The sequence below is a fragment of the Erythrolamprus reginae genome, chromosome 1 (assembly GCF_031021105.1).
Source record: "Erythrolamprus reginae isolate rEryReg1 chromosome 1, rEryReg1.hap1, whole genome shotgun sequence".
Taxonomy (NCBI): Eukaryota; Metazoa; Chordata; class Lepidosauria; order Squamata; family Dipsadidae; genus Erythrolamprus; species Erythrolamprus reginae.
Window position 1 is genome coordinate 75,794,619 of NC_091950.1, and position 21,821 is coordinate 75,816,439.

The 21,821-nt window shown below is 38.2% G+C and overlaps 1 pseudogene; it reads left to right on the plus strand.

Moving 5' to 3' along the window:
- The window catches only part of LOC139161262 (uncharacterized), a 103,957-nt pseudogene extending 85,891 nt beyond the window's left edge, over window positions 1-18,066 (plus strand).
- The last annotated feature ends 3,755 nt before the right edge of the window (window positions 18,067-21,821 follow it).

Here is a 21,821-nt window from a genome sequence, read left to right on the forward strand (position 1 = left end):
TGGTCAAGTAGGTAAGGCCAGATCAAGGCCAAGAAGCAATCAGATGAGGAATCCGGAAGAGAGGCAACTGACAGCATAAAGCAAAACCTAAGGCCTGAGGTATGGCAAAGATGCACTTCAGCTCTGAAGAGTTCTTCTGAGCCTTTTAACAGGGAGTGAATGCAATAAATAAACCGCACTGAGCATCTACAGCAGCTGAAACTTAGGAGCTCTCCCATGCCCTTGTAATGGAATGAGACAACATTAGAAGGAAGGGGAGGGTGATGATGGAAGAAATGTTGCCCAGCAAATAATAGGGATAAAAGGAGGAGGAGCCATTTAATTGAATAGTGGACAGAGAAAGAAATTGAGAAAGGATCCCTTCTAACTTATCAGGTAGTAAAAAGAGAAAAGAGAGAAGTATACTTTAAAGATACTATTAATGCAACCTTACAATAAAGTAGAATTCATTCAACTTGTTCAGATTTCTTTCTGGTCTTCTTGGAAAGCTGATAACCTTTTAGCAAAATTCTCAGATCCACAGAATAGATTTTTATTTTATTTGTTTCTATGTTTCTATGTTTACATTTTTACCTTTATGCCGTTTGGCGGGACCCAGGAGAAGAGCCTTCTCTGTGGTGGCCCCGACCCTCTGGGACCAGCTCCCCCCAGATATCAGAGTTGCCCCCACCCTCCTTGCCTTTCGCAAGCTCCTTAAAACCCACCTCTGTCGTCAGGCATGGGGGAATTGAAATTTTCCCTTCCCCCCAGGCTTATAGAATTTATACATGGTATGCTTGTATGTATGATTGGTTCTTTAAATTGGGGTTTTTAGATTATTTTTAATATTAGATTTGTTCACATTGTCTTTTTTTATTGTTGTTAGCCGCCCCGAGTCTTCGGAGAGGGGCAGCATACAAATCTAATAAATACAAATACAAATACAAATATTTATTTTTATTTATTTATTTTCATCAAGCATGTATTAGAAAACAGATACAAGTATAACATGATTATGAAAACATGAAATGGATATGAATAAAAGGGAACATTAAAGTTCCTGAAAGTTCATTAGACATCTCTGTATAGATGTAAGGAGTTGAACTTCTGAGTTTGAGAGACTGTCAGTGGCTACAGGTGAGGAATAGTGGAAAGTTGTTGGTTCCGTAAAAGCCCAAATTAACGCACTGATTCCCATGCTGTTGGAGACTCCAGCCATAGGATTGCTGTTACCAAATTCTACTAGCTTCATCCTTCTCATTTGAGGACATGTCCTCCAGCAGGATCATAATGTATGGAAAGTAGGTTTGTAAAATCAACATTTTATTTTTACTCTTTCACACATGGAATGATCCTTTGCCCCAGCAGATATACTGTGGGTAATTTTTTCATTGAACTATCAATCACATATTCAGAATTCATATCCTGGTAATTCAGCAAATCTGAAAATCATCTTAAGGAATAGTGGGAAGTTGCTGGTTCCCTAAAAGCCCAAATGAAGTCACTGATTCCCATGCTGTTGGAGTCTCCATCCATAGGATTGCTGAAAATCATCTTAAGGTATTAGACTTTAAGAAGGAGTATACATAAAAGAAGGCCAGATCTGTTTCTTTTAAAAAAAAACAATAAAATTCAGAATATCAAACAACAGATTTAGGCTAGGGAAAGATAGATTGTGGTTGAATATAAGGGGAAAATTCCTAATGGTTCAGCAATGAAATCAGTCACCTTGGAGGACTGTAACCTTCACTTTACTGGATGAGTTTCAAGGGGAATGGGGCTAGACGTTCATCAAAGATGCTTTAGTTTGGATTTCTAGACAGAATAGGGAATTATAAGCAGAGACAAGGTGACGAGTCTAAATGTGGTTCTGCAGAAAAGAAAAGTGGGTGGAAAAGCACTAAGGTCCCTTGTAATTCCTGTTCCCTCTGTGCCTCCATAATGTCACAGTCACTATTGCTATGATGATTAATTCATGATGCCTGCGATGAAAAAGTCCTACAGTCAGCTCAATATAATTTCGGCATAACTGTAGCAGGTTTGCCACAGAACTACTGCAGGATAATTTGGATTCTGATGGATTTTTTAAAAGTCATTTTACAGTGATTGAGACCAGGCTAGGAGACAGTTAATATCCTATCAATGTATACATTAGAAGAAGTCATATACCACATTTATTTCATGAAACACATATTTTCAGCTTAATTTTAAATTAGCTTTAAAGTGCTTCTATTTTAAGAGTTTGACATTAGCGGCAAAAGATTGCTGATAATTATAATTTTTACCCAATGTACAGATAATTTATTCTGATTGAAATATTGAAATAGATTTTTAATAATAATAATAATAATGAAATCCTTGGTCAGGTTTACACCATAATGCTAAATACCCCTGGTTTATGTCCTCTGGAGAATTATTGCTGAACATGATTATGTTAATTATGACAGAACAACGGGATGGTTAGCAAGGAACTGACAGCTTGTTTTGTAACACTCAATCTAAATAATATTTCTATTATGGGAATTGCAAGATTATCAAATGATATAGAAAATATGGTTAGTTAATTACTTGTCTATTGCCCTTGAAACCTAGTTCTAACAAAATTACTATTTTACTATTTTTTCATGTTTACATCTGGTCGAGTCTTGAAAATCAGCTCATTCTCGTTCTTGTTTGCTTAAAAAGTAACTTTGTGCCCCTTAATAGAGTCGTAGATGTCATTCTTGATATTAAATTGGCATAAAATATTATTTACTTAAGAAGATATTGGTCCTGTTTTTTAAATAGTTATCAGTTCAGGACCACATTTATACTATACAAAGGGTCCTGAGTAGTGATGGGCGAACCCAACGGTGTTTGGGTTCGGCAAGTTCGGACGAACTTTTGGCAAAATTCGGCCGAACCCGAACTGAATCCAAACTCGAACCTGAACGGAGAATCCCTCCCATGAAGAGATTCCAGGGGCGGAGCTTTGTTGTCACTGGCAGGTTGCTAAGGACACCAAGGTGATCACTTCCTGGATTCCATGGAATTCAGGAAGTGACCACCTTGGCATCCTTAGCAACCTGCCGGTGACGTCAAAGCTCTGCCCCCGGAATCTCTTCGTGGGAAGGATTCCCCAGCTCTTTCAAAGGGAGGTCTTCACGTAAAAATAAACATTGTTATTTTTATGAAAAAGGACACCACAGCGGTGCTGCAAGCAAAGGGCAGTCCTTTCACGTAAAAATAAATATGTCAGGCTCAATCAAATGGGCAATGGCCATGAGCCGCCGAAAATCCCTGCCCCTAGTTCTCTCCCATTTCATAGGCTCCCGGCCATCGCCTGCTTGATGGAGCCTGACACCTCCCCCCCAGTGCTTCACCTCCCGCTGGGAAAGAGGGCTCGGGAGGCAGTTTCTACCAGCCGGCTATTCAGGATCCTGGCCAGCAGCTTCAAGTGGGTGGTGGGAAGGAGGGGGAGGGGAGAGGGCGCTGACTCAGATCGAGCTTTTGTCCAGATCAAGCTGGACAAAAGTGTAAGTGTCTGAAATCTGCAGGGAGCTCCTGGAATTGGGATTAGCCCTCAAAGCCACCACCACCAGCCCCAGATAACCTTAGCGGTGGTTGCTATGGTAAAAGAAGACAAAAGCGAACTGATCATGGGGAATGAATGGGGTGCCCCCAGCTCGATCTTCACCTTCTTCTGCAAGCTGGATTGAGCTGGAGGTGCCCCCATTCATTCTCCGTGATCGGTTCGCTTTTGTCTTCTTTTACCGTAGCCACCACCATTGAGGTTATCTGGCAGTCGTGGCTTTGAGGGCTAATCCTAAATCCAGGAGCTCCCTGCAGATTTCAGACACTTACATTTTTGTCCAGCTCGATCATCACCAGCTCAATTACATCCCCAACTGCGCTGGGCAGTTATGCTGCATACAGGAAGGCCAAAAAGTGTAAGTGTCTGAAATCTGCAGGGAACTCCTGGATTTGAGATTAGCCCTCAAAGCTGCCTTCCTGTCTTTGCAGCTGGCAGCAGAGCAAGTGAGCAAGCAGGGCCTTAAAGCAGCGAAGTCCCCCACTGCGCTTTTGCCTGGTCCTCCGCGGTGGTGGGTGGGGGTGGAAGACCCGCTCGCTCATTTGCTCTTCTGCCACTGCAAAGACAGGAAGGCATGTTGTCAGGACTTTCTCCCCACCTTTCTCCTTCCCCTTGGCTGGGCCGACTGTGCCTCTTCCCAACATCCCTCTCTCCTTCTTCTCCTCCTCCTCCTCCTGCCATCTCCTGCCTCCCAAAAACTTTCAAGGAGGGTGGAAGCCCCAGCTCCAGGCCATTGCCCATTTGATGGAGCCTTATACCTCCCCTCCCTTCTTCTCCTTCTCCTCCTCCCATATCCTGCCTCCCTCTCAGCCTCCCAACCGGCCAACAGCTCCCCAACATTCGCCTTCCTCCGCCGCCACTGGTGCCTGGCTCCTTTTTCCTCCTCTTCCCAGAAGATGACCGCCAGGCAGTGGCGCTGATGCTGGGGGAGTGTGGGTATACCCCTCTGCCTGCCGCCGCCCCCGAAAACCTTCAAGGAGGGTGGAAGCCCCATCTCCTAGCCATTGCCCGCTTGATGGAGCTTGACACCTCCTCCCCAGCCTCCTCACCCCCACCCGGCTGTCATCTTCTGAGAAGAGGAGGAGAAGGAGCCTTAACTTCCTTATTTTTTTAGTCCAACCTTGGCAACTTTTAAGACTTGCGGACTTCAACTTCCAGAATTCCTCAGCCAGCTTTAATATTGCTATCCAAAATGGTAAAACAAGATCTTAAAAATCCAATCCATTATCTCTTTTAAAATGTAATTTAATTTAAATTAATATTGATCAGTTAATATTAATTATTGATCAGTTAATATTAATTATTGATCAGTTAATATTAATTATTGATCAGTTAATATTTAATTATTGATTAATTAATATTAATTATGATTATCTGTATCAGTCTACTCAGATCTGTTCCTTCCAGAGACATAAACAGTCCAGATATATAAAATCAAATAAACAGGACCTTCAGATTCAGAATGAGCACCATTGTAGCCCCAAGACACAGGGAAGGCATTACGTTGGCAAAAGTGTCATTTCATTTGGCGAAAGGTCAACAAAGTGAATACATAGGTTTTATTGCAAAAAGAGACTCAGAGACTATCTGCAGATGTTGAAAAGGTCATCTCTTGCATCTTCATTATATCATTGGTAAGCTACAGAAGGAGTTTAACATGAGGACAGATATGTATGTGAAACAAGAGTCTTTTCGGCACACATCAGGTGCCACAAAAAATGCACAATTTAGCCCTTCCTTTATCTTTACTTTATGCAGTGATGACATAATACCAGCCCTTTATTTCCCCCCACCATTTTTTGGGTGGTGGTGGTTTGTTAACCATTAAGTGACAGCAAAACTCATATGCAAGCTGCCAGTTATGCTGAGCTTTAAGACTTCCTCACACATTTATATAGTTACATTATTATCCAAATACCATATTGTCAGCTTTCACACTGGATTAAAGTGCTGGGTTTATTATGGGTGTAACTGTCAATGTCTCTTTGTAAACGTCTAACTATATTAACTCCAGGCCTAACATAAAGAAAATAAACAGAAACTGATGATCAAATAAGTTTCAAGTAGCAACAGGATAGCACTGAACTCACAAAAATGCTTTCACCTCTTCAGCCTGCCTGGTGTAACTCAATGCTGAGTTGAGGCAAGACAACCGTTGCTTTTCCAGAGAGTTCCGTCTTGACAGGTTTTACCCAAGAGCAATCTGTGAAAGAAACCTAACCTTGTGGATAGAAACTCTAGCTTCCTCACCTTTTTGATTATTACTATGAAGGCTGGGGAAAGCCACTTGTTTTACTCAACTGTTTTATGAAACCTGCAATTCCTCATTTCCTAATGACTTCCTGGCTCCATCTCCATTCTTCTAAATGAGGTGCATTCTGTAAAATCTGACTGCAAGCAAACATGAATTTGCAAACATATGGGCCATTCTTTTGTAGGTGAGCTTGATTGCATGCAGCACACCAGTTTGGATTTATCTCTGCATAATTGGTTAAATAGTTTAAAATGTTCATTATTTAGTGATGCATTTGTCTGGAACTAGACCCTCCTAATTTCTACATTCAACAGAAGGCATACAAACCCTCTTAGGTAGGATATGTTGCATGAGAAAATTGTGATTCCACGATGTATTCCACATGCCACCCATCAACATTATTTTAAGATATTCATTCATCATCATCATCATTATGATGATGATGATGCAGTGGTTAGAGTGCAATATTGTAACCTGTTCTGCTGACTGCTAGCTGTAGTTCAGCAGTTCAAATCTCACCATCAGCTCAAGGTGGACTCAGCCTTCCATCCTTCCGACGTGGGTAAAATGAGGACCCAGGTTGTTGGGGCCAGTATGCTGATTACGTAAACCACTGTAAAAACACTAGGGCTGTAAAAACACTATGAAGCGATATATAAGTCTAAGTGCTAATTTTCATTATCATCATAATCTATCTCTCTAATTCTTTCTAATAAAGAAAGACCTGAGGAAAAATCAATCTGTGGCTCAATACAATTTAACAATTCATTCCTATGATTAAATGGGGAAGGATGGAGGTCATTTCATTAAGTCAATATTTCTTGATGTGTCAATTCCAGCTTAAAGACAATGGTGGTTGGTGGGTGGGGCTTTTAAAGCTAAAAACAAACAGAGAAAACAACTGTATTTGCCTTTTACAAGAGGAGTAATCATACCTGTGGGGACACAAAGTTACTTTGTAAAATTCTGACTACCTATTCAAACTGTAGAGAAAAATAGAAATATATGAAATAGGGAAGGGCCTTGAAGAACAGGATGAAAAGCTGCTAGCAAAGCAATGGTCAGATAGTGGGACCCTGGCCAAGAAAATAATTTCAGAAAACATCTCAGATAAGCTTCTTCCCAGTTCACATGGAGATATAGAGAAGGAGCAAGAATCATATTTAGACTGGTAAGTTTCTGTTATTATAGCTTTACAGAAAAGTAATACTGACCTACATGACACAGATTTCCTAGGTAATCTACCATGAAGGGCTAACATTATGTCAGAAGAAAAGAGAGAAAGGCTATGGGGAAACAAAGGAAAAAAAGTATAAGAGTGGGGGAAAGGGATTTAGTGGAAGATAATGTCCAGATTAGTAATGACCACTAACTCAATATGACCAGGCTAAATGAAGGGTTGTTATATTAGCTTGTAAATTGCAGCATTTAGGAGCAATTGAAGACAAACTGATTTATGACAAGGAAGTACCCTTTCCATTTCCTTCAGTCTGTTCAGTGAAAGTGGCTATCTTCCAAATGAAACTCAAATGTCAAGAAATATGCAAAAGAAAACAAGTTCAAATTTCTCAGTATAAATATTGTTTTAAATGCTGAAGTGGATTTTTGTGTTTATAGCCAAACAAATGGATGCCTAATAATTAATTAATTAATATTTTAACCATGCAGTTTGGTCAAATAAATCAACCAGGAGGGGCAATGACCAAATCAGAAGATTGTCTTAACTTCTTATCCACACTGTTAAGGTCTACAAGATGGAGGAAAAAAATCCATGTAAATGAGACAAGTAATTGCTACTGTTGTCTCCTTTAGACTATCAACATAAGGCCCCAAATCAAGGTGAATTCAATTGACTTTGCCTGCAAAGAATGTTAAAAACTGTCCATAGAAAACTTCTGATTGTTTGCTTTCTTCCTCCAACAACTTGGTGGGAGATATTGCATGCTGGATGAAAACATTCACTGATTGCTTTCATTCAATTGCAATGGTGGAAGAAAAATATGTTCTATTGTTTGCATTTATACTCAATCTGATTTGTCTGATATTTTTTCCAATCCTGCATTCTTCCTATCTGCTTTATTGCTTTCAGATTCCTAGTAAACCAAAATACCAATTCGGTTTTGTTAGAAGGAAGAGAATACTTAGGAAGAATAGATCAGATCATCTTCACAAGTTGCCAACATTTCAATAGCAATATTAATAACTGAAATGGGACATTCTTCAGCTACAAACATATCTATTTACTGCTGCAAAGAATTTTAACAGTTAGCAGTATAAAACTGACAGGTATTAAACTTTGTTGGTCACATTAGCAAACTGTCAGAAAATACCTCCATATCCGAATGATTATCTTCAGTGAAAAGAATAACAAATCCAGCATGTGTTCTGCTAAACGTGTAGGATAAGTCCATTATTACCATGATGGCCACTCCTGTCTGTCCAATCTTCAGTGTGGATATTGAATTGGCTTAGGAGAGAAATCTAGAATGATACATACTTACACTAAAACTCACAACTACTTCAGGAAGAGAGACTGTGTGGAGCAAGGTAAACACTGTGCTAGTGCAACAATGCCCCTACATTGCTTTGACTGTCCAGATACAGCAATAATTGAAATTAGCAGAATGAGACAGAATATTTGTTTTTTAGAAATAAGTTGTGGACATTCTATTTCTGTAGCTGGCTGCAACTCAGAATTATCTGGTAGGCAGGGTAATCTAATTGGTCAAATCTCTCCAAGATTTCCAAATCGGAATATTTTTCCAGGAACTGATCTTATATGAAAAACATATCTTGAGACTGGAGATAACTTACGTACTACCATTGTCACTTCGACTTTATTAGTTAGACTACAAAAAGAAATGGATGGAGGTAAATCAACAACTTTCCTCTTCTTTCCTTGAAACATTGCAGTATCTTGCAGTATCTTCTCCTGTCAGTTATTCTCCCACAGCATACATTCTCCTAGATATTGCTTCTTCAACTACAATCTTTACACTTCAGAATTGCATTTGTATAAGGTTAAGAGAGCAGATGATAACATCTCTGCATGCAGATTTCAGGCAGGCAGAACTTCAACACTCCTGATTCGGCAAAGAAGGCCAACTGGCCAGAGGTTACATTCCCAGCTTTCCTTGCTTGTTGTAATTATTTCTCAGTTGATTTCGGTTTTTATGATAAAACACATGCCTATTGTAAGAGTTGAAGGAGATAAAGCAGGAATCTCTGATTCTCTTGCCAGAGAAAGTCATTTTGTAAACAAGAGACAGATGGCAAAAAACCTTAAGACCAGGAAAACAAGTAGCCACACAGCTGTTGGATGAAAAAAATGAGAAAAGCTAATGTAGATAAGGAACAGAATTTCTGGCAGTTTTTAAATGGAGAATTTCTTTTATATATGTCTTTCCAGTTGTCTGTAATACATGTACTTACCTTAAATTTTCTTGGGACTGCAGATTGGATAGGGAAATCAACTGAATGCATCTTGTGTAAAATCTGAACACTTATGTGTTTCCTTGTATAATAAGGTTTATAACATCTCAATAATATTTTTTGGGTAAAAAATATATATTTTATTCTCCATTTCAAATTCATACAAATATCAATGAATATACCTTGCATATATCCCATACATAATTACATAGTTACATATTTCTTTAGTAATCTTTGCAACCTAAAATTGTTAATGTGAACTATATGCTTCCTTACTGTTTAAAAACAGGATTCAAGGTTGCTTATAATTAAAAACAACATATATACTGAAAAATTAAAATTAGGATCTTTACCCAAAAAGCACCATAGTTTTGAGAGTAATTCTGGTAGTACAAATCCAGTGGTAGAATTCAAAGAACTGTATATTGGCTTGAAAGGCAATAATACAAATCATGATGAGGGCATTAGTAAGAAATACTGCATGTGTGGCATGAATATGACAGGCTGGCTAAAAGTCTTATATGAACCTTTCAATTGATAAAAGCCACAAGCAGCGGAAATCAATATTTATGCTCATGAATTAAAAAATTGATGAGAATTAAAATCTAGAAAGTGAGAAAAGTATATAGAAAAAATATGGAAGATGGAAGTAAAATTAAAATTTATGCATCCTAGTGGAGATTAACTAATCTTCAATAACAAAATTAATAATACATGATGGAAACTGAAATTTTAGATTTAATCATGAATGAAAGGGCTAAAATCTATGCAAATAAGAGATAGTACTATCTAGAGTGCCATGGACACATATTATTATTATTATTATTATTATTATTATTATTATTATTTATTGGATTTGTATGCCGCCCCTCTCCGCAGACTCGGGGCGGCTAACAACAGCAATAAAACATTATATAACATAATCCAATACTAAAAACAGTTAAAAACCCATTATATAAAAACCAATCATACATACAGACATACCATGCATAAAATTGTAAAGGCCTAGGGGGAAAGAGTATCTTAGTTCCCCCATGCCTGGCGGCAGAGGTGGGTTTTAAGCAGCTTTCGAAAGGCAAGGAGGGTGGGAGCAATTCTAATCTCGGGGGGAGCTGGTTCCAGAGGGCCGGGGCCGTCACAGAGAAGGCTCTTCCTCTGGGTCCCACCAAGTGACATTGTTTGGTTGACGGGACCCGGAGAAGACCCACTCTGTGGGACCTAACTGGTCGCTGGGATTCGTGCAGCAGAAGGCTGTCCCTGAACCCATGTTAAGAATGCATGAGAGGTTGATAGATGCATCTTTGATGACAATCATGGAAAATTGTCATGAAAAAAAATGTGTAACAATTTAAATGCAGTCCAGAAAAATGCTATTCTCTGATTACTATAAATGAATGTATAGGAATGAAGTAAGAGAGAATAGAAAAATGATAGGATTGTTTTAAAAAAGAAACATGAGTAAGAAGTGATTATTCATAAGCCTTGCTTTAAAATGTCTGATTTTTAATATAAAGTGTAACCATAAATGTAGCCATATGTACACGAAGCAAAGGGAAACTAAAAGAATATTGATGTGGTTATTTATGATGTAAAATTAAGCTAAATAGTAAAGGATGCAAGAATGATAAGAGATATTCTAAGATGAGCAGTCATAGAAAACATATAAGCAAATAAATCAATACATTTTATAGATCAGTGCTTCTATATACTTTGTTACATTGAAATGAAAGCTGGATTTTTATGTTAGTACTGTACACCTAAAAATATGATGAATGCAGTGAAAATTAGATACCCTACAGAATTAGCTGTCAAATTTTTCTTAGTAAGATTATCTCTGCCTAAACATGAGACTTTCTCTGAGTATTTTAGCTCTAGTAAGGTTTGACTTGACCTAAAAAACTTCCTGTCTTCCTGTTCTATTACTTCAGTCTGCCACTCAGGCATCTGCCATATGCTCTTCTTGACAACTGCCAGTCAAGGATCATGAATAATATACACAGGGACTGAATGCAAAAAGGATACATGGGTTAAATGGCATAAAATGGCATCTACACACAGTAGATAAGTGCAATATAAATTTGGATCTGGATTTCATAACACAAGTGATGGGAAGTGTCAGTGGTTTGACAATAATGACATATTTCTATTTAAAAGACACAGTACTACACATATGTCAAGTTCCATCATGTGAAGAAAGAACAGTTTGCAAGAATACTTTTAAAGATTAAAACTATATTGTCAGTTTCTTAATTAATATTACACCAGGTTGGGGAAAAAAGAAAAAGAGAAGTTGCATAAAAGGGAAGCAAATACATATAATTTCAATGAAAAATAAATATTTAAACCTTTAAACCTTGTCAGATTGATGACAAGATGTGTACTGCTGTGTTTGTTTTGGCAGACTATTATTTAATGAAGCATAGAAGTATCAATACAAGGCTTTGCAAGAGAAATACTTGACAAACTATGTCACCATTATTTTATTACTAAATATATATGTAAACATCTTTGACCAGCAAATTAACCTTATCTAAAACTTTACTAATAAATCTCTAAAAATATGACAATATGTATTCTCGCTGGCTGCTTTAAACATTTACACCATATGATAGAAAACAGATTTTCTCCTCACCCTTTTCTTCATTAGATAATCAGAACTGAGTGGGAGTTTGGTAGCTGCATTTAATTATAAACTTAGTATACCTGACATTTTGATCAGAGAGGTTTTCTTACTTGATAGACAAGTACTTGGTAAAGAATTCAAATGCTTCAGTAAACATAGCAACCTAGCACTCTAATATCAACTTCAAACCTAAATTGGAATTTATTTATTTGAAAGACAAATTAATCAGGTGCATATAAAAATTAAATCATTGGGGATTGTTGTTGTCAGGTTTTTTTAAAAAAAATAGAAGGAATTTGACAAATTACCTTTCTGCAAGATGGAGTGGTAGGATATTGCTATATTTTCAACAAATAGTACATAATTCCAAAGTAGCTATGTTTTATGTCCACCTCATGTTGTCTTGTCATGTTTATTTAAATTGGAGAAACATACTCCTTAGATCACTCACAAAAATTTTCTTCTAACTTCATCGTCTGTCATCTGCACCTCTATTACTGTCTGGTTTGGTGCTGCAACCCAGCAGGACTGACACAGACTTCAGAGGATAATCAGAACTGCAGAAAAAACAATTGCTGCCAACCTGCCTTCCATTGAGGACCTATATACTGCACGAGTCAAAAAGAGGGTGGGGAAAATATTTACTGACCCCTCACATCCTGGACACAAATTTTTTCAACTCCTACCCTCAAAACGTTGCTACAGAGCACTGCACACCAAGACAACTAGACACAAGAACAGTTTTTTTCTGAACACCATCACTCTACTAAACAAATAATTCCCTCAACACTGTCAGACTTTCTACTAAATCTGCACTTCTGTTCTACTAGTTTTTCTCATCATTCCTTTCACCCATTTCCTCCCATGTTGACTGTATGACTGTAACTTGTTGCTTATATCCTAAGATTTTTATTAATATTGCTTCTTCATTGCTTATTTGACCCCTATGACAATCATTAAGTGTTGTGCCACATGATTCTTGACAAATGTATATTTTATTTTATGTACGCTGAGAGCATATGCACCAAGACAAATTCCTTGTGTGTCCAATCACACTTGGCCAATAAAAATTCTATTCTATTCTATTCTATTCTATTCTATTCTATTCTATTACTGTATCACAAATAAGTGCCACAAAAGCTTCTCTAAGAAGAAGACTTAGCGGGAACAACGGTATGGTTTAACTGTTCAATGATTTCTAGAACAATGAATATGAATGTGTCTTTTGTGAAAGACAGAAAAGTAATCCAGATGTCTCATTTCTTACAAAATCGTTATTCAAAGTTATAATACAGAAATGATAAATTAATCTATGTTGGAAGCAATGAAATATAACCTTTTCTCTGTCTTAGCATGGGGATGTGTTCTAGCACCTATTCAGTTTAATCTGAGTTCAGCTACACAAGTAGGTAACACAAAACAAATGAACGTTACAGGTTAATTAAGCATTGAATTCCTCACACTTTTAATAGTCTGGCAATCAGTTCATGTATATGAACCTGAGTTTTATTGTAGAAGAACATAAAGAAGAAAGCAAAGTATATCAGTTCTGTTTCTTCGTTGTATCTGGCCAGTAATTTTATACTTCCAATTCTTGTATAATATTGTTCAGTAGAAATTTTCTTTTCCACCATATCTTTTCCATTAAATATATTGGTTTAGAATTTTATTGCATATTTATTTATTTTATTTATGTATTTTATTAGATTTATAGGCCAACTTTCTCGCAGATTATCTACGGTTGACCTATCCAGATTCCTAAGAGGTCAGTAAGGGGCGGGTACAAGTGCACTAGAGTGCCTTCCGTCCCTTGCCCTATTGCTCTCCTATATCTCCTATACCTTTCTTCTATTCCTATATCTCTTCTTCTATTCTTTCATTGATATGTTATATTACTATATCTTCTTTTCTATTCTTTCATAGATATATTTTACTATGAGTATCTACTCTATAACCTTCATCATGTATTTTACTATGTGTATATATAGTATATGGGTATATATACCCACTAAAACTCTCATTGTGTATTGGACAAAATAAATAAATAAATAAAAATAAATAAAATAATCTGGTTCTAAGCCACGTAGGGCTTTATAGGTCATAACCAACATTTTGAATTGTGACCAGAGACCAATAGGCAGCCAATGCAGCTTACAGAGTGATGTTGAAATATGAGCAGATCTTGGGAACCCCACATTGGCTCACGCAGCTGCATTTTGAATATTCCAAACACTTTTCAAAGGCAGCCCCATGTAAAGGGCATTGCAGTAGTCGAACCTCGGGGTGGTTCATAAGGGCATGAGTGATTGTGACAAGTGACTCCCTGTCCAAATAGGACCGCAACTGGCGCACAAGACACAGCCATGCGAACGCCCCCCCTCACCACAGCCAAGAGATAGTCTTCTAAGCTCTAAGTTATGTATCAATACATTTATGTATTGATACATACATTTATGTATTTTTATCCAATCAGTCAAAAATCAATGTCCTATTTTGCACCTATTTTTTATTCCTGTTCATCAGTCTGGTTTTTTTCATTCCATTACACTCCTTTGTAATGAGTAAGAAGGTAGAAGGAGGAGATGGAGATACAGTAAGAGGGGTGGTATTTCCATTTTAATAAACACAATCCACAGCTAGATGAGATCAACACAATCAAAGGCCTTTCTTTAATCAAGGAAACACATACTGACTTCTTTTTTCATATCCTTTGGCATTCTCAATTATCTAGTATACATCAGCAATAATGTTTTGTGTTCCTCGGCCTTTTCTAAAGCCAGCTTGAACATCTGGCATCTGATTTTAGCAACATTATATATATTAAGTGCCAGCAATTTCATACTTTTTTTTTTCAAAAGCTCTATAGTAAATACTATCGGGGCCACACTGAGGAATTGACTTCTAATTTCTTAATCCTCCTTAGCTTATATTAACCTTGATTGCAGTTTGTGGATCAGTAAAAAAGACTCTCTTGATTTTCTTTGTAGACCTTCCTCATCATATGAAGGCATTACCAACTGCTGGCTTCTAATCCCATTTCTAGATCTTCACAGAAGCTTTTCAAAACTCTTTTGCATTAATTAATTTAAAATGTGAAATTTCAGCTGCCAATTCCTTAGCTGATGCTGGCCTTTTACACACCAAATTCTTTCCCAAGAACCTAGGATCAGCGAGTATCCAGGAAGTTTAGTGTTTTGCAATGACTGATGGAAATTTAATCAATGAACAGATTTATAAATGTTGTCCAAGGCTTTTTGATATGGCACCCAGTGTGCCAATAATAACTGATATCACCACAGTTGGTTTATGCCATAATTTTTCCATTTCAGCTTTCAGATCTTGATATTTTGTAATCATTTCCATTTCTTTGTCTTTTATTATTGCCTGGTATTGCCACATCAATTATCGACCATTTCTTCTTTTCAATCGTTATTATATCTAAGTGGTTCTCAACCTTCCTAATGCCGCAATCCTTTAATACAGTTCCTCAAGTTGTGGTGACCCTCAACCATAAAATAATAAAATTATTAGGAAACTCTAACTTAATTCGCTATTGGTTTGCTTCCTCCTGTGCTGTGTGGCTGAGCCTCATGGGTGCACATGTGCTTTGCATCTGCTGAATTTTTTTAAAAAATGCAAAAAAAAGAGCCAAAAACAAGATGGCAACACATGTGCAATGCTTGAAATTTGACTTCTGCTCATGCTCAGAAGTTCCCATGGTACAGATGGTTTGGTTTTTGTGCAGTAGTCTATTTGCATGTGGGTGGCCCCACCTGGAGATGGATAGAGGAGTGGTGTCTCGGTTCCTAACACCATCAGAAATATGTGTTTTCCAATAGTCTTAGGTGACCCTGTGAAAGGGTCATTCAACCCCCGAAGATTGATATCAACCAAGACTTTATTGATTTTTGTTCATTTTCAACTAGGTATTTTACTCTTATGTTCTCACCAATTTTTCATTACTGGTATATGATAATATTTACAGATGTTCCAGTAAATCATTTTGGTGATTATGCTATTTTATTGTTTATAAGCAGTATCTGTGATCTTGTTACATTTTTATTAATTACGATTAATAAATATTCAACTAGAGGGGATAATATGTGCATAATGTTTTTATGCACCTTTTTTAATGCTTTGATTGCTTTGTGGTGTGTTTTCCTTTTTGCTCTCTTAGATTTTTTTAGTTCTGTATTTTGTATTTTAACTTTGTTTTGAATAAAATAAAATATATGAATGGTTAACTACTTGAAATCCAAGTTACTACCACAGGTATGCAAGCCACCTGAATCTGAGGCCTAGCTTAGTTTTTGTCAGTTTATGAACCTAAAGTCAAGGTCAATTGCTAAAGGTCTCTCTCTTGTTAGATCTTAGCTCCCATCTCATTAGAATAAGACAGTTACTTTGCAAAGTGATAGAAAATTCACCAGCTAATTTGCATATCCTTTAACCAACTACAGATAGATTAATATAACATTGGGAAAATGCACTCCTATATAAATAAATATTTAACTAAACTTTTTCTCTAAATGATGATACAACTATATGTTGGAATCATATTCTTATCGCAGTAATTTACTTTGTAAGAATAGGAAAGCTTATTCTTACATTTTTGTTGTGTTCTTTTTCCTTTGCTGTCAGTTATTGAGATGCTTTTTTTAAAAAAATAACAATATTTTGCTCTTTTTATATCATGTTTTATTCCATAATCCCATACTGAATTTCTTAATATTTCTCTATGGAAAACAATTCAAAACTTTACAGTGTGTAAGCAAATGCTGCCAAACAGTATACAGAAGAGAAAGGGCCCGTATTTTAAGGATGTTTATGTATATGTACACAGACACACACACACACACACAGAGAGACAGACAGACAGACAGACAAACGGACATACGGACATACGGACATACGGACATACAGCCAGACAGACAGGCATACAGACATACATATGAATGAAGTTGGGAAGCAAAAAATGCTTAACTTTTATTATGTGCTAAATTCCCAAAGCTGTCAGTTTCATGAAACAAAATGACAAGATGACTTCTGTCATTTGTAACAGTTTTTTAATTGACTAGTGCACAAGAACTGACAGGAACATTACATTAGGACTAGCATTAATAAAATAAAATCTTGTCTACTACATTAAAAAAATGTTGATATAGGGAAGATATTTTGTATGTCAAAAGAAAATTCATTGTCAAGCTATAATGAGACAAAAGCATTAAAACTGTAGTTTTCTTGTCCAGTCCCAAAACTGTAGAAGATTTCAGATTTCCCTGTCAAAAATCAGAGAAAGGATTCATTTGTCATAATGGAAGATCTGACAACACATCTTTCCTTCTAGATCCTGTGGAAACATCATCAGTCCTGCCCTTTCTGATAAGTAAAAGGCGGTGATTTAGCAAAAGTAGAAACCCCAAAAACTTCCATTTTGTAAACTTGAGAAAAACATTTGAATTATTTAGAACTCCCAAATTCCTATGAAAAATTTAGAATTGCTTTGTGACTAACTTAAAACGCGCATACCATATTTCAGGAAGAACATAGAAGAAATTCAAGTATGTATCTATGGTTCCTGTCTCTCTTCATGCTTTATCATTTTCACAGCTTTACTCTGTTGTTTCCGATCTAAAATGACAATCCAGATCTTGATCTGTAATATCCTTTATATCTTTTTTTAAAGGTCCAGATTTAACGTGATCTATGGTAGCTGGTCTCGTCAAGAAAACTGGAGATATAAAGGACGTTTCATGCAAAGATGGGCATGACAACAGACCAAAATGGCAGGGACCTAACAGAGGCAGAAGGGATTAAGAAGAGGTTGCAAAATTACACAGAAAAATTATACAAGAACAGGCTTAACATCCCTGATAACCACAATGGGGTAGTCACTGATCTAGAGCCAGACATCCTGGAATGTAAAGTGAAGTGGGCCTTAGGAAGTCTCAGCAACAACAAAGCTAGTGGAGGTACAGTATTCCAACTGAGCTATTCAAAATCTTAAAAGACAATGCAGTAAATGTGAGACACTCAATTTGCCAGCAAATATGGAAAACTTAACAGTGGTCACAGGATTGGGAAAAATAAGTTCATATTCCAATTCCAAAAAACAGCAATGCCAAAGAAAGTTCAAACTACCACACAATTGCAGTCATTTCATATGCTACCAAAGTTATGCTCAAAATCCTACAAGCTAGGCTATAAGAACCCTGTCCGACCCCGCCAAACTTGGGAGCTGTTGTGGTTAGCTCTGGCCCAGCTCCTGCCCCAAGGGCTGTAGATGTGGGGGAGACATCCACATGCTGCAGGCCTGTTTTGCCCCCGGTGGAATCTGCTGATGAAGGCTCCTCTGACCAAGAAGACATGAGTGACAGGGAGGAGGAGAGTCTGGCAGACAGCTCAGAAGGAGATCAATTATCTAGCTCCTCCTTGGATTCAAAACAAGAGTTAATGACACAGCCATGCATGCGGAGAGCGATGCATAGGCAACAACAACTGAGAGATTATTATCAAAGAAAATGAGGCCACCTGTGGTTGGGTGGGACTGTGGTAATTAGTGAGGCTGCTATAAATAGCAGTCTGTGGGTTTGGCCATTGTGGAGGATTATCTGATCGTTGTATTTCGTACTGCTTTACTGACTTTGACCTCTTGTGTGCTGATTTTTCCCCACTTTGAAACTAAACCAGAGCAAAGTGTGTTTCACTTTGTGAAAGAAGAAAGACTGTGAATTGCCTCACAGCTGCAAGCTAAGCATCACAGAACTGATAAGGGACTTGTACAAATTACCAGTTTGTTTGGAGACAAGTGCTCTTTGCTATACCAAAAGAGGGCTTAGTTTAAGTGAATTTTCATTATAAAGAACATTGTTTTGAATTTTCAAACGTGTGTGTGCCTGAAATTTGTACCTGTGAATTTTTGGGAGGAGTCTACTAGAGAGCCCGACAGAACAGGAGCCGAGGGGTTGCATCATCCCGTCCGACCCTGCCGAGCTTGGGAGAAGGCAACACAGCCCCTCAGCTCCCAAGCTTGGCAGGGTCGGACGGGACTCGACTGGGTGCAACTTTTGCCCCAGGAGGCGTGGCCCCAACAGTAGCAGCTGAGGAAGAGGAGGAGGAACCTCAGCCTGACATTATGACTTTCCTCCTTTTTCCCTGGCAGGAGAGCACTGCATTTGCGGTTTCACTGCCGCTCTCTGACGCAGCCATGAGGCATCTCCATGTAACTCAGCTGAGTAAAAAAAAGTTTGCTCTCCAAGATGGAGCTGCCTGGCACTTCGCTGCAGAAGGCTTCCCACCTGCTTGTGGTATTCTGCACCATCCACCCCTCAGCTATGCTCTTCTACTACCTGGGGGGGGCAACATGCTTGGTCACCAGCCTCTGAGGGGAAGAGTCTTTACAACAGGGCCAGTTGAAGCCTGCGTGAGTTTGGGTTCATGCCGCCTTCTGTCTGTCTGCCTTCCCTCCTCCCCCCAAAATGGTGTCCCGCTTTACCGAGGTTATAATCTGGTCACTTTAGTCAAGAAGCAACAGTGAGAACTGGACATAGAACCACTGTTTGGTTCAAAATTGAGAAAGGAGTTTGGCAAGGCTGTATAGTGTCCTCCTGCCTATTTAACTTCTATGCAGAGCACATCATGAGAAAGGTGGGGCTAGATGAATCACAAATTGCAATTAAGATTGCCAGGAGAGATAACAACCACATATATGCAAATGATACCACTCTAATGGCAGAAAGTGAAGAGGAACTAAAGAGCCTCGTGATGTGAGAAAAGGAGGAGAGTGCAAAAGTTGACTTGACACTAAACATTAAGAAAATTAAGATCATGGCATCCACCCCTCTCAATTCCTGGTAAAAAGAAGTTGTGACAGATTTTTTATATATATATATATGACGTTCCTTAAAATATACCAGGGTGATCCGACATTAAAAAAAAAACATATACCCCCTCCCTGGTACAGAGCTGGAAGGGTTCTGATCTGATGGCTCTAACTGCTAGTTCTCTGCTTTACAAGGCAGAGTTCACCAGATTGAATCCCAGTAAAGGAAAGGGTGTGGCTAGCTGATGAGGCCAGAACAAGGCCGAAATGGGACCATCCTAGTCTCCCTTAATTTTAAAAATTCCAGCTAAAAACATTTAACACATACAGAATATAGTTGTCGGCTATAAAATATATTAACTGCCTTGTAGTGGTCCTGGGTTGGGCCTAGAGGCAAAAAAGGAGCTGTGACATTCCTTAAAATATACCAGGGTGATCCGACATTAAAAAAAAAACCATATACCCCCTCCCTGGTACAGAGCTGGAAGGGTTCTGATCTGCATATAGTCAAGACTATGGCTTTCCCAGTTGCAATGAATGGCTGTAAAAGTTGGGCCATAAAGAAGCCTGAGGGCCAAAGAACTGAGGCCTTTGAACTATGGTACTGGAATCCCTTGGACTGCAAGGTGGATCAAACTGTCAGTCCTGGAGGAGATCAACCCTGACTGCTCCTTAGAAGGCCAGATCCTGAAGATGAAACTCAAATACTTCAGCCACCTAATGAGAAGGATGGACTCACTAAAGACAAGCCTAACACTGTGAACAATTGACGGCAAAAGAAGAAGAGGATGGCAGAGACTGAGGTGACTGGATGGAGTCACTGAAATTTCCACATGAACTTAAACAGACTATGGGGGATGGTAGAGGACAAGAACTCCTGGAGGAACATTGTCCATGAGATTGCGATGAGTTGGACAGGACTTCATGACTAACAACAGCAAAGTGATTAACAACAACACAGGACAAGAGTCTAGATGTGTGCTAATAACCACTGCACACAGTACACTAACAGCTCCTGTGTTGCTGGAGAAGCAAAGCATGCAATCGAAAAAGAAGTATAATGCTGAAATCTCTTCCTATCTTAATTATAAATCCAAGATATTTTACTGGAAAATGCAGGCACAGTCCTGGTTGTTGCATACAAAATATTGGTTTGGAGTTTCAGATTCTTTAACCTTATGAATAGCATGCTTATTTATTCCCCTTGATATTAATTCAACAATCGCCTTCCATGCAAACTTGACTGGAGATGGCCTGAATAAGTCCCTGCGGTTTTCTTGTCTACATTTTTAGAAGTGGTTTGTTTTTGCCTTCTTCCTAGATCAGCAGTCTTCAACCTTTCCAGCAGAGCGGATTGGTGGAGGGGGGAGTGGTGGCAGCAGCAGGGGTAAAGGGGGGATGTTTTCATCCTCTCTTGCACACATTCATATATATACTCACTCACGACTTCTGTGGTCTAAATAGGCTGCTGCCTACAACTGGGCCATAGAGCAGGGACTGGAAATTTATATCCTGGATTACAATCACAATTTGGTGATGGTATTTCACCCCACTTAGGCTCCACATTTACCATGACTGGTGCATCTTGTATTTTACATTGTGTTCACTATTGCTGTGAGGCGCCCAGAGTCTACGGAGAGGGGCGGCATACAAATTTAATTAATAATAATAATAATAATAATAATAATAATAATAATAATAATAATCTTCAATTCAATGTTGTCCATATCGGACGGGGCTGGTCAAATCCAGGTGGCTTTTCCAAGATGCAGGGAAAGTTACAACATTGCAGGAGGAAATTTCCTATACGGTGCTGTTTCCGCATGTTGTGAACGTCAAATATAATCTTTTACAAGTGCTCTAGCAATAAAGATTGATGGATATCTGAGTCTCAATCTGTTTGGCTCCAAGCAAGCTATGTTGGTCAGTACTGGCAGCTGGGAGTTTTCAATAATCTATACAGATTTTTAAAGGCTCTCTCAAAGGAGAGAGAACCTTAGAACAGAAAACCAATATGTGGGAGTAGATTGAATCATGTCACTAAGAAATGCACACAATTGTAATTCATACAATTGTGTATCAATCCTACTTGTATACAGGCTATTAAGCCACACTGGGGCTGAATGAACAAAGCTAGTGC